The sequence below is a fragment of the Palaemon carinicauda genome, chromosome 16 (genome assembly GCF_036898095.1).
Source record: "Palaemon carinicauda isolate YSFRI2023 chromosome 16, ASM3689809v2, whole genome shotgun sequence".
In the NCBI taxonomy this organism is placed as follows: Eukaryota; Metazoa; Arthropoda; class Malacostraca; order Decapoda; family Palaemonidae; genus Palaemon; species Palaemon carinicauda.
In genome coordinates this window covers 42,303,480-42,317,122 of record NC_090740.1, presented here as the reverse complement: position 1 = coordinate 42,317,122, position 13,643 = coordinate 42,303,480, and the positions used below count along the sequence as shown (strand labels likewise).

At 33.6% G+C, this 13,643-nt stretch overlaps 1 protein-coding gene across 1 annotated transcript in view; it reads left to right on the top strand.

The window, feature by feature from the left end:
* The window catches only part of LOC137655732 (proclotting enzyme-like), a 93,942-nt gene that overhangs the window by 45,557 nt on the left and 34,742 nt on the right, over positions 1–13,643 (top strand). The gene's annotated exons all lie outside the window — the stretch shown is intronic.

Here is a 13,643-nt window from a genome sequence, read left to right as displayed (position 1 = left end):
AAAGTAAGGTTATGAGGGGAAATGGAAACCAGGATGGCGCGATGGTGTAATTATGTATAGCATGGATGGCAGAATAGATGTGGTTGATTTGTACAAGTATTTTAGAGTGAATATGACCAATGAAATTAAGAGGAGAATGTTGGTAAGAAACGCATAGTAAGTAAGGTAGAAAAGGTTGCAGTGCCTGGAAAAAGTTTGAGAAAGACTTTTGGAAATGTATGATGGGATTGTTGAACCAACTCTTCTTTATGAGAGTGAATTTTAGGCTTTAAATGGACAAGAAAGATGGATTGTTGAACCATCTCTTCTTTATGGAAGTGAATTTTAGGCTTTAAATGGACAAGAAAGAGGGATTGTTGAACCAACTCCTCTTCATGAAAGTGAAGTGTTGGTTTTTAATGGGCAAGAAAAAGGGATTGTTGAACCAACTCTTCTTTATGGAAGTGAATTTTAGGCGTTTCATGGTTAAGAAAGAGGGATTGTTGAACCAACTCTTCTTTATGAAAGTGAATTGTGGTTTTTTAATGGACAAGAAAGAGGGATTGTTGAACCAACTCTTCTTTATGGAAGTGAATTGTGGTTTTTTAATAGACAAGAAAGAGGGATTGTTGAACCAACTCTTCTTTATGGAAGTGAAGTGTGGTTTTTTAATGGACAAGAAAGAGGGATTGTTGAACCAACTCTTCTTTATGGAAGTGAATTGTGGTTTTTTAATGGACAAGAAAGATGGATTGTTGAACCATCTCTTCTTTATGGAAGTGAATTTTAGGCTTTAAATGGACAAGAAAGAGGGATTGTTGAACCAACTCTTCTTTATGAAAGTGAATTGTGGTTTTTTAATGGACAAGAAAGAGGGATTGTTGAACCAACTCTTCTTTATGGAAGTGAATTGTGGTTTTTTAATAGACAAGAAAGAGGGATTGTTGAACCAACTCTTCTTTATGGAAGTGAAGTGTGGTTTTTTAATGGACAAGCAAGAGGGATTGTTAAACCAACTCTTCTTATAGCTGTGAAGAGTGGGTTTTTAATGGATAAGAAAGAGGGAATGTTGAACTATTCTTATAGCAGTGAACTGTGGGTTTTTAATGGACAAGAAAGAGGGATTGTTGAACCAACTCTTCTTATAGCAGTGAAGTGTGGGTTTTTAATGGACAAGAAAGAGGGATTGTTGAACCAACTCTTCTTATAGCTGTGAAGAGTGGGTTTTTAATGGACAAGAAAGAGGGATTGTTGAACTAACTCTTCTTATAGCAGTGAAGTGTGGGTTTTTAATGGACAAGAATGAGGGATTGTTGAACCAACTCTTCTTATAGCAGTGAAGTGTGGGTTTTTAATGGACAAGAATGAGGGATTGTTGAACCAACTCTTCTTATAGCTGTGAAGAGTGGGTTTTTAATGGACAAGAAAGAGGGATTGTTGAACCAACTCTTCTTATAGCAGTGAAGTGTGGGTTTTTAATGGACAAGAATGAGGGATTGTTGAACCAACTCTTCTTATAGCAGTGAAGTGTGGGTTTTTAATGGACAAGAATGAGGGATTGTTGAACCAACTCTTCTTATAGCTGTGAAGAGTGGGTTTTTAATGGACAAGAAAGAGGGATTGTTGAACCAACTCTTCTTATAGCAGTGAAGTGTGGGTTTTTAATGGACAAGAATGAGGGATTGTTGAACCAACTCTTCTTATAGCAGTGAAGAGTGGGTTTTTAATGGACAAGAAAGAGGGATTGTTGAACCAACTCTTCTTATAGCAGTGAAGTGTGGGTTTTTAATGGACAAGAATGAGGGATTGTTGAACCAACTCTTCTTATAGCAGTGAAGTGTGGGTTTTTAATGGACAAGAATGAGGGATTGTTGAACCAACTCTTCTTATAGCAGTGAAGTGTGGGTTTTTAATGGACAAGAATGAGGGATTGTTGAACCAACTCTTCTTATAGCAGTGAAGTGTGGGTTTATAATGGACAAGAATGAGGGATTGTTGAACCAACTCTTCTTATAGCTATGAAGAGTGGGTTTTTAATGGACAAGAAAGAGGGATTGTTGAACCAACTCTTGTTATAGCAGTGAAGTGTGGGTTTTTAATGGACAAGAATGAGGGATTGTTGAACCAACTCTTCTTATAGCAGTGAAGTGTGGGTTTTTAATGGACAAGAATGAGGGATTGTTGAACCAACTCTTCTTATAGCAGTGAAGTGTGGGTTTTTAATGGACAAGAATGAGGGATTGTTGAACCAACTCTTCTTATAGCAGTGAAGTGTGGGTTTTTAATGGACAAGAATGAGGGATTGTTGAACCAACTCTTCTTATAGCAGTGAAGTGTGGGTTTTTAATGGACAAGAATGAGGGATTGTTGAACCAACTCTTCTTATAGCAGTGAAGAGTGGGTTTTTAATGGACAAGAATGAGGGATTGTTGAACCAACTCTTCTTATAGCAGTGAAGTGTGGGTTTTTAATGGACAAGAATGAGGGATTGTTGAACCAACTCTTCTTATAGCAGTGAAGAGTGGGTTTTTAATGGACAAGAATGAGGGATTGTTGAACCAACTCTTCTTATAGCAGTGAAGTGTGGGTTTTTAATGGACAAGAATGAGGGATTGTTGAACCAACTCTTCTTATAGCAGTGAAGAGTGGGTTTTTAATGGACAAGAATGAGAGATTGTTGAACCAACTCTTCTTATAGCAGTGAAGTGTGGGTTTTTAATGGACAAGAATGAGGGATTGTTGAACCAACTCTTCTTATAGCAGTGAAGAGTGGGTTTTTAATGGACAAGAAAGAGGGATTGTTGAACCAACTCTTCTTATAGCAGTGAAGTGTGGGTTTTTAATGGACAAGAATGAGGGATTGTTGAACCAACTCTTCTTATAGCAGTGAAGTGTGGGTTTTTAATGGACAAGAATGAGGTATTGTTGAACCAACTCTTCTTATAGCTGTGAAGAGTGGGTTTTTAATGGACAAGAAAGAGGGATTGTTGAACCAACTCTTCTTATAGCAGTGAAGTGTGGGTTTTTAATGGACAAGAATGAGGGATTGTTGAACCAACTCTTCTTATAGCAGTGAAGTGTGGGTTTTTAATGGACAAGAATGAGGGATTGTTGAACCAACTCTTCTTATAGCTGTGAAGAGTGGGTTTTTAATGGACAAGAAAGAGGGATTGTTGAACCAACTCTTCTTATAGCAGTGAAGTGTGGGTTTTTAATGGACAAGAATGAGGGATTGTTGAACCAACTCTTCTTATAGCAGTGAAGTGTGGGTTTTTAATGGACAAGAATGAGGGATTGTTGAACCAACTCTTCTTATAGCTGTGAAGAGTGGGTTTTTAATGGACAAGAATGAGGGATTGTTGAACCAACTCTTCTTATAGCAGTGAAGTGTGGGTTTTTAATGGACAAGAATGAGGGATTGTTGAACCAACTCTTCTTATAGCTGTGAAGAGTGGGTTTTTAATGGACAAGAAAGAGGGATTGTTGAACCAACTCTTCTTATAGCAGTGAAGTGTGGGTTTTTAATGGACAAGAATGAGGGATTGTTGAACCAACTCTTCTTATAGCAGTGAAGTGTGGGTTTTTAATGGACAAGAATGAGGGATTGTTGAACCAACTCTTCTTATAGCTGTGAAGTGTGGGTTTTTAATGGACAAGAATGAGGGATTGTTGAACCAACTCTTCTTATAGCAGTGAAGTGTGGGTTTTTAATGGACAAGAATGAGGGATTGTTGAACCAACTCTTCTTATAGCTGTGAAGAGTGGGTTTTTAATGGACAAGAAAGAGGGATTGTTGAACTAACTCATCTTTATGAACGTGAAGTGTGGGATTTTAATGGACAAGAAAGAGGGATAGTTAAACCAAAGCTTCCTTATGGAAGTAAATTGTAGATTTCTAATGCAAAAAAAGAGGGATTGTTAAACCAAATCTTCTTTATAAAAATGAATTATAGGTTTTTAACAGACTAGAAAGAGAAAATATTGGATCTCTTAAGATGAATGGTTTAAGTAATTTATAGGGTTTATGTAGAAACGACTAATAAAAAAAATGTAGAGATAAGTAAAAGTAGTAGAAAAACATATATGAAAGATTAGATCAGATTATTTTTACATGATTTTGTCAAGTGAAAAGTCATTGAAATCAACACCTGATTTGTAAGGTCAAGTGGTTCAATAAAAAATATCCTTCTTGCAAGCACTGTTCCTGTTTCGTTTACATATATTCAGGCAGCGTCTGCCAAGGTTCTGACCCCACCTTTGCTTATCTGATCGTCATTCAGATTCTTTTTGATAGAATTCGTCATTTTCTGCCTATGGAGCTATTGAACAATTTGGTATAGAAGCATCTCTCATAATCATATGTTCTCACCAAAGTATTTTGTTAGGAACTAATCTTGCCATAACCTTTTATAGTTATGGTGGCGTAAAGAATTCTGGTACTTTGCTTCATTTGAATATTATGTGGATACTACCAATGGTCTGTTTGGAGTTTAATAAGATCTGCTATATTCCCTCATTGCAAAATATGTCATATTATTATTATTATTATTATTATTATTATTATTATTATTATTATTATTATTTCCTAAGATACAATCCTAGTTGGAAAAGCAAGATGGTATAAGTCCAAGGGCTCCAACAGGAAAAAGTAACCCATTGAGGAAAAGGAAACAAGGGAATAAATAAACTGCAAGAGAAGTGATGAACAATGAAATGAAATATTTTGATAACAGTTTAGCAACATTAAAATAGATATTTCATATATAAACTATAAAAACTTAAAAGAAAAACAGGGGGAAGAGAAATAAGATAGAATAGTGTGCTTGAGTGTATCCTCATTTTTTTACATAGTGACTATAGTATATTCCAACAGTTAACATCAGTGCTAGAATTTGAATTTTATTGTTATATTCGGCGGCATTAGTACAGTTAGACGCAGGAATCCCTGGTACACCCTGCTTGAAGGAAGTGCACCCAGTCATACCCTTAATTCGCGGCGAGTAACCATAAAGATAGTGTAGGGAGAGTTGACAGGGTGTACCAGGAATTCATGTGTCCGACTGTACTTTAGTGTATGAAACATAAATTTTGTACTTTGGAAAGTACTCTTGTTTCTTATGTACATTTGTAATAGCCCATTCATTCTGACTTGAAATTTAAACTAGTAAGGAATAGCATGAAATATTGAGAGAGATTTCCGAATACATGATTAATGTATCCTAGGAAGTAAGGATACTATACTGTTTCATATACCACATCAAGAACAAGATTATATCTACTGTAATATATGGGCAGCATATAATATTCTATTTTTGACCGAACATTCTTTTTTTTTCTTTTGTTTGATGTCAGATACCCCCCAAATTGGGGGAAATGCCTTGGTATATAGATAGATAGATTTGTTGACTATAGGTCATCTCGAGAACCAAATCAATACTGCTGATGATTATAGAGAATTTTGCAATGAATTATTGATTCACGACGGAAGAATAGTCTGTGTTTGGTAACAGGAGAAGTGTTTCCATGAAGAAGGTACGTGATAATTTTGAGAGAAAAGCTAAAAAATTCCGCAGTTTCATTAACAGGAAATTATATATTATTGGAAAGCTCTTTGTCAGCTTTGATTTAAGATATAGATGATTACAACGTCCATAAGGATATCTGAATTAATTCTGAAGAGAACTGGAAAGGAAAACATTGCAAATGAAGAAAAGTATTTGCAAGAAAAGAAAAACAAACTGCTCAGAGTTTGGATAACAGTTTCAAGTCTTTTTAACATCAATTGAAAGCAGATTTTAAATTTCAGATATTTACTTTCGGGTAGTTTTATTTTAAATAAATTATTTATCTTCTTCATTGTGTAAAATATTGACATTATAATTCCCTTAGCAGTACCAGCCAAACTCTGTTAAGTCCCTCGTCAGGCTGGGAGGAGCGTAGAGAGGAAAGGTACCTTTTTTTCATCTGTTTGATGTCGGCTACCCCCCTGCAAATTGGGAGAAGTGCCTTGGTATATAGATAGATATTTCCATTTTCGATTTTTATTCTGGGACGAACTTAATGGTTTATGGCACCCAATAATTACTTTCGGGTAGTTTTATTTCAAATAAAATTCTTATTTTCTTCATTGTGTAGAATATTGACATTACAATTCCCTTTGCGATTTTATTCTGGGACGAACAGAAGGGTTTATGGCACCCACAAAGAAAGGCTTAAGGCTAAGGAATTCTTTCTACGCTTCCATTTATCCAGATGCCTGTAACATCATTTCCTTTACCCTTTATCTCATTTCACTTCAACTGTCCGTATTTGACGAAATTGGTCCCAATTAATAGAGGACCCATAAGCAGTGGTGATATAAGCTATTGCAAAAAGTGTATAAAGGGATCAAGTGTAACTCGTGCGTAAGATGAAGACGTGATGTAAAGGCCACGAATGATACATAAAGTACCCCTCGAACAAAGAAAAAGAAATCGGTAGAAAACATTAGGTTTTGCCGACTCTATTTGTTGCCTGTATTCCTCCCTGTCTGTTTGTTTGTTTGTGAGTAACTTTACACAAAAACTACTGAATGATTTTGACCAAACTTGATACTCATGCTGTGTATGACCCAAGGGTGAATCAACAACATTTTGGATAAAGTACATCAAAGTAAAAGTACGCAACAATACTTTGAAAATGATTCCAATGTTTATTTTTTGTTAGTGAACAACATTACACAAATTTTACTGCACCAGTTTCAACGAAACTTAGTGGTCATGTGGAGTATGACCCAAGGACAAATCCATTAGATTTTGATGAAAATACATTGAAATATAATTACGTAGTGGAGTTCAGAGCAAAATAAGACTGCTTGGGGTGGCGAAGGCATGCTCTCTACTGAGTGCCCCGCTAGTTCCTCTCTATGTTAGATCAGTTTTGTCTTCTGTTGGCATTAGACATATAATTTGAGAAGCTTATATTTTACATTTATCATCACGTATTTATAGCTAAAAAGGGTAGAGAGAGAGAGAGAGAGAGAGAGAGAGAGAGAGAGAGAGAGAGAGAGAGAGAGAGAGAGAGAGACTACTTAATAAGATTTATTATCCACAAAGCGAATTTTAACTCTATGATGAGCAGCTGTGGGACTTAGACCTTGAACCCCCTTCTGCCATGTGGATGGTTGAGTTTTTTTTCTTTTTTTTCTTTTTTTTCTTTTTTTCTGAGCGTAGTTCGCGCTTTGCAGATCTATGAGGGGATTTCCCCCATCTTGACGTAGGAGAAGTAACTGGGAAAATCTGGAATATCTTTACGCTCGTTACTGTAGAAAAATGGCTAAACTGCTAAAATTATTATTATTATTATTATTATTATTATTATTATTATTATTATTATTAAGATAAAAAATGATTATGCTGACAGACTTTTGAGAAACTGTTAACACAGAGATTGCCAGAACGAGCAAAAATATAATGAATTCATTTACTGAAAAATATATCTAAACTATCTTGGCAAAATGTATAGTTTATGTTGTCAAACTTTATAAGAATTGCCGATACACAGACATTGCCCGAAGGGGCAGTTTTTCCTTTGACGTCATCATTTTGGTGACGCCAGAGGGTAGAAAACAGCTTTTAATAAACATGGCTCCAGCTAAATGAGTCATTCGCTCTCAACGGGTAAAACTCCTTTGAAGTCATCAACGTCGAAATTGTTGTCTTTATTTATATTTATATTTTCTTTTTTTTTCAGTTTTGATGATATTACTTGAAATGAAAATATTATTAATAACAATAACACCAATTTTAGTAATAATGAAAGGGGTAAAGGAAAATTTTTTTATTTCTCAGGTTAATAACTTTACTTTTTTTTAGCTGATAGGAAAGATGGGTGAAAGATGTGTGGGATAGTTAAATAGCTAACCAAGATAGGAAATAGTTTGGAAAGTTAAGTAATAGAGTAATATAAAGTTTGGTTTAACTACAATTGTATTCATATAAAGGTAAACTTTTTTTCTCGTCATGGTCTTAAAGTTAACAAAGTATAATAATTGTTTAGCTTTTAAGTTAAGTAATAGTAAGCGTAATATGAAGTGTGGTTTAAACACAATTTTATTCATATAAAGGTACACTTTTTTTTCTAATTATGGTCTTAAAGTTAGCATAGTGCAATAATAGTTTATCTTTTTACATTTTGTTTTCTTGTATTTTTGGCTATCAGCGTGGTATTTATTAAACCTTACCATTTACTTATTGATGACGTAATCCTCGTGTTGACGAAATTAGAACAGTAGTAAACTCTCCAATTCACTGAATAAGTGAAAATGCATTATTATTATTATTATTATTATTATTATTATTATTATTATTATTATTATTATTATTATTATTATTACATAAGCTACATCCCTAGTTGTAAAGCAGGATGATATAAGCCCAAGGGCTCCAACGGGGAAAATTAGCCCAGTGAGGAAAGGATATAAGGAAAATTATAAAATACAGGAGAAGTAATGAACAATTAAAATGAAATGTTTTAAGAACTGTGGCAACAATAAAATATATCTCTCATATATAAGCTATGAAGAGAGATTTGTGTCAGCCTGTTCAACATAAAAGTATTCGTTGCAAGTAGGCAGTAAAAGAGGCAAAATTACTTTTTCCAAGGAATATCAAAGCTATAATACTTTTCTGAACGAGCCTAGAGAACTTTACAGACACAGGAAGTGTTTGTTATTTTGAAAGATTATCAATAAAGCTAATTATAGATTGGGACTCCATGAGTAATTTGGAGCTGCTGATCTAGGAGTGACCCCAGACTGAATGTTTCTCACACTTCAGTTCTCAAGCAATTATAAAAACGAGGTTCTCATGGCACTGTAATGACCTTTGTTGAAAATCACGTCCTCTAAAATATGCATCAACAACAACAACAATAGATGCAGCCGTTTCTGTCCACTGCAGGGCAAAGGCCTCAGATATGTCCTTATTCATGTATGGTGTTTGGCCAGTTTTCATCACCACGTTGTCCAGTACGGATTGGTGATGGTGGGAGATTTGATTCTGATCGCGCACAGCAAATCAAGCTAGTATGGTGGCCGTGACTAGTACAGTTTTGCTGGTCATGGTAATACGCAAACTCTTTCACCATGTTAAGGTATCCCTCTTAGAAAGAGCATAGAAAATATGAATATATGTATATCACAATGAAAATAAATTTATATATAAATTTATTCACAGATAGGTTTTAAGTAAATCATTTTAAAATTGATGATCCTCTCTCTCTCTCTCTCTCTCTCTCTCTCTCTCTCTCTCTCTCTCTCTCTCTCTCTCTCTCTCTCTCATTAAACGATTGAAATATACAGTAGTATTGTACTTATGGATAACTTTGTACTCTTTGTATTTAAAAGTTTTGGAAATAACATTACTATAAGTATTTAATGTTTTTTTTTTAAACAAAAAGCACAATTCTGTTAAAAAATACAGAGAGAGAGAGAGAGAGAGAGAGAGAGAGAGAGAGAGAGAGAGAGAGAGAGAGAGAGAGAGAGAGATAATGAAAGGGGTTGCTGAAATTGAGTGAAATTTTTTTAACAGGAATCAAATAAGATAATTCAAGACCAAATGAAATAATTTAAGAAATTAAAAAGTTATGATTCATACAGTTAAAGTCAGAGAATTTTCCTACTTTGATCTGTCATTTCTTTACGGTTTTCACAAAAGACAAGTTTTTTTTTAAACCTACCTAAACTTAGGTAAATTTTTTTCAATGATCTTTCCGTGTTGAAATAGCCCTCTAGGAAATAGCTTATTGGGGGGAAGGGTTTAATTATAGAGTAATTTTTCTAAAAAGCAAAAAAGAAAAAAAAAAGAAAAAAACTGTTTCGTAATTAGTAAGTTTTTAGTGAAATTTCCGAAAATAATCGTGACTGAGTGAGGAATAGTTGAACTTCGGAATATAATTTTTGGTGGAGAGAAATTACCTAAAAGGAAACAGTGATAAGCTGTTGAATGATAATAATCTAACGATGATTTCTATACAATTTATACAGTTAAATGATACATTAATCAAATTCATAAATTAATCGTTGAAGAAAATTAATTCCACATAAAAAATCTTGTACATCAAACAAACTCTGATTCTAAAGCTCGAGAACTGACAGGTTTGAATGAAATCATTATTGATTCAGTTTTTACAGTTAACTTATACATTAATTTAATTCCTAAATCAATCGTACAAGAAAATTAATTTCACAAAAAAAAAAAAAAAAAAATCTTGTGCATCAAACAAACTCGAGAACTGACAGAGTTGAATGAAATCATTATTGATTCAGTTTTTACAGTTAACTCATACATTAATTTGATTCCTAATTTAATCGTTGTAGAAGATTAATTTCACAAAAAACTTCTTTCACAGCAAACAAAATCTAATTCTAAAGCTTGAGATCTGACAGAGTTGGATGAAATCATTATTGATTCAGTTTTTTACAGTTAACTTATATATTAATATAATTCCTAAATTAATCGTTCAAGAAAATTAATTTCACAAAAAAAAAAAAAAATGTACATCAAACAAACTGTGATTCGAAAGCTCAAGAAGTGACAGAGTTGGATGATTCTTTTGATGGTTTATCAAGGTTCATAGAGAGGAACTGAATGAAGACAGTCAATCAGGGCTTCCCGAGAAGGTGGCCTTGTGTACTTTGCTGCTTAACATCGAAAGAGATTTCATCTAATATTCAGAATACCAATCTTGAGTGTTCTATTTATTAAATCTTAAATTTGTTTGCTTACACCAATTAAAAGTAATCGTAAAAAGGACTGAATCCAGTGCAATTCTTAATGAATATGAGTTCTCTTGCTTGAGGGTACACTCGAGCACACTGTTCTATCTTGTTTCTCTTCCTCTTGTTATTTAAAGTTTTTGTGATTTATATATGAAAGATGTTTTCTAATGTTGTTACTGTTCCTGAAATATTTTATTTTAATTGTTGGTTGCTTCTCTTCTGGTTTATTTATTTCCTTATTTCCTTTCCTCACTAAGCTATTTTTTCCTTGTCGGAGCCCTTGGACTTATAGCAGCCTACTTTTCCAATTATAATTGTAGCTTAGTAAGTAATAATAATAATAATAATAATAATAATAATAATAATATCAATAATAATAATAATAATAATAATAATAATAATAATAATAATAATAATAATAATAAAAATGATGATGATGATGATGATGATGATGATAATAATAATAATAATAATAATAATAATAATAATACTAGTAAAAATATTAATTAAGATAATATTAACCATCATCATCATCAACATAATAATAATAATAATAATAATAATCTGAGAAAGACAATATCATGAGTGTAAAGCTAGTTTTCAAAAACAATATTGATCAACATTTGCAGAGCTTTAGAAGTATTCTACTACAAAGATGTAGAAAGAACCATTTATTTACATTTGGGATTGGTCTTGTATCAAACTGAATAGCATAGTCTGGAGGCTTTTCATCTTTTAGGAACTTGAGTTTAATTTGTTCATGGGTTGTTTGGTCATGAAAGTATTATTAGTGAATCAAGTTGAAAGGATCTTCATTATTATAAAGCAAGATAAATATTCCATGTTTATTTAGACCTAGAGTAGCTTTGTTAACAATTACTTAAATTCTTCAAAATATATGCCAGATAAACATAACGGTGTATATATAATTTTCTTTTACAAAACCTTACGAATAACTTATTCATAAAAAAATGAACTTGCATTTCAAGATTAAGTACTCGATATTCAGTCTCAAAAGTGAAGAATAAAAGACGGATCTTGTATCACCAACACAAGCCCTTTTTCCTTCCTGAACACTGACGGGACGAGTCACCAAATGCCCTTACCTAGCCCGGGCTTGAAGTGGGTATGAATGAAGCATGGGGGGGGGGGTTGTTGTTGTTGAAAGGGGGTTTTGATACCCAAGGAAGCAATAGACAGGAGCCACTTAACTCCAAGCAAATTAAAGGTTGCTAACACGAAGAAAAACAGTAGTAAGACTCTCTCTCTCTCTCTCTCTCTCTCTCTCTCTCTCTCTCTCTTTAAATCGACCAAATTGTGCGTAATGCATTGCTAAGGATCAAAGTACATACAAAATTGCCATGTATTGCAATTTGCTTGCAATAAAGCAATTTTGCAAGCAAAATTGTATTTTGGATCATTTCTCTCTCTCTCTCTCTCTCTCTCTCTCTCTCTCTCTCTCTCTCAATTCGGCCAAATTGTGTTTAATAGACCAAAACACTTACAAAATTGCTATTATTGCAATATGCTTGCAATGCAGTGATTTTGAAAGCAAAAACGTATTTTGGATCATCTCTCTCTCTCTCTCTCTCTCTCTCTCTCTCTCTCTCTCTCATTACATTTCTGTCCATATGCCAGTAGACTAATCAAGAGTTCTTTCACTTGATTTCATCAATTAAGAATTAAACGTACAATTGTTTCCTTTAGATCAAATTCCCAAACAGTTATTCATCCCTTTCGGAATCGGGAACAATTTATTCCTAACCTAGTTACGTTTGTAATTCATTACAGTGAGTCATTCAAATACACTTATTTTGGAAAAACTAGTAAACAATGGCTCCTTTTCCTGCCCCGAATATATCTGTGCCATGACTTTTCAAATCAGCATTTCTATTTCTTTTACTTTCTTATACTGTACTTTACTGTAAGAAAAACAGTAGCAAGAATCTCTCTCTCTCTCTCTCTCTCTCTCTCTCTCTCTATATATATATATATATATATATATAGAAATTTGCCCAAATTGTGCGTAATGCATTGCTAAGGACCAAAATACGTAAAAAAATTGCCTTATATTGCAATTTATTTGCAACGCAGAGATTTTGCAAGCAAAATGTATTTTGGATCATCTCTCTCTCTCTCTCTCTCTCTCTCTCTCTCATTACATTTCTGTCCATATGCCAGTAGACTAATCAAGAGTTCTTTCATTTGATTTCATCAATTAAGAATTAAACGTACAATTGTTTCCTTTAGATCAAATTCCCAAACAGTTATTCATCCCTTTCGGAATCGGGAACAATTTATTCCTAACTTAGTTACGTTTGTAATTCATTACAGTGAGTCATTCAAATACACCTATTTTGGATAAACAACTAGTAAACACTGACTCCTTTTCCTGTTCGGAATTTATCTGTGCCATGACTTTTCAACTCAGCATTTCTATTTTTTTTTTTTTTTTTTTTTTTTTTTTACTTTTTTATACTTTACTGTAAGAGTAATCAAGCAAGCAATGTCTGAGTTGAAGTGATTTTGATGAAAGAATGTAGCCAACTTAGTTCTTGATTATTAATTGCTGCCTTTTATGGAAGTCGAGTGGATGGTCACCAAGTATCCATATCTGGCAAATTCTTCAAGAAAATGAGACCAGGATTTTAATGAGAAGAACCCATACTCCACTCGGGTTAGTAACACTCATGAGAAAAGGTCTCAAATTTCACTTGTTCCAGAGCAACAACATAAACAAATACAAGAAAAAAAACTGACACTACTTGAACGGGTTATTGTATAATTCATAACAGCATCTCATAGAATCAGCGTAATGATTTTCTTCTTCTGCTAACTGAGGGACATCGGAAGGAAATAACAAGCTTTTAAGCAACAGCATGCATCTGTGAAGAAACCTTTCCAT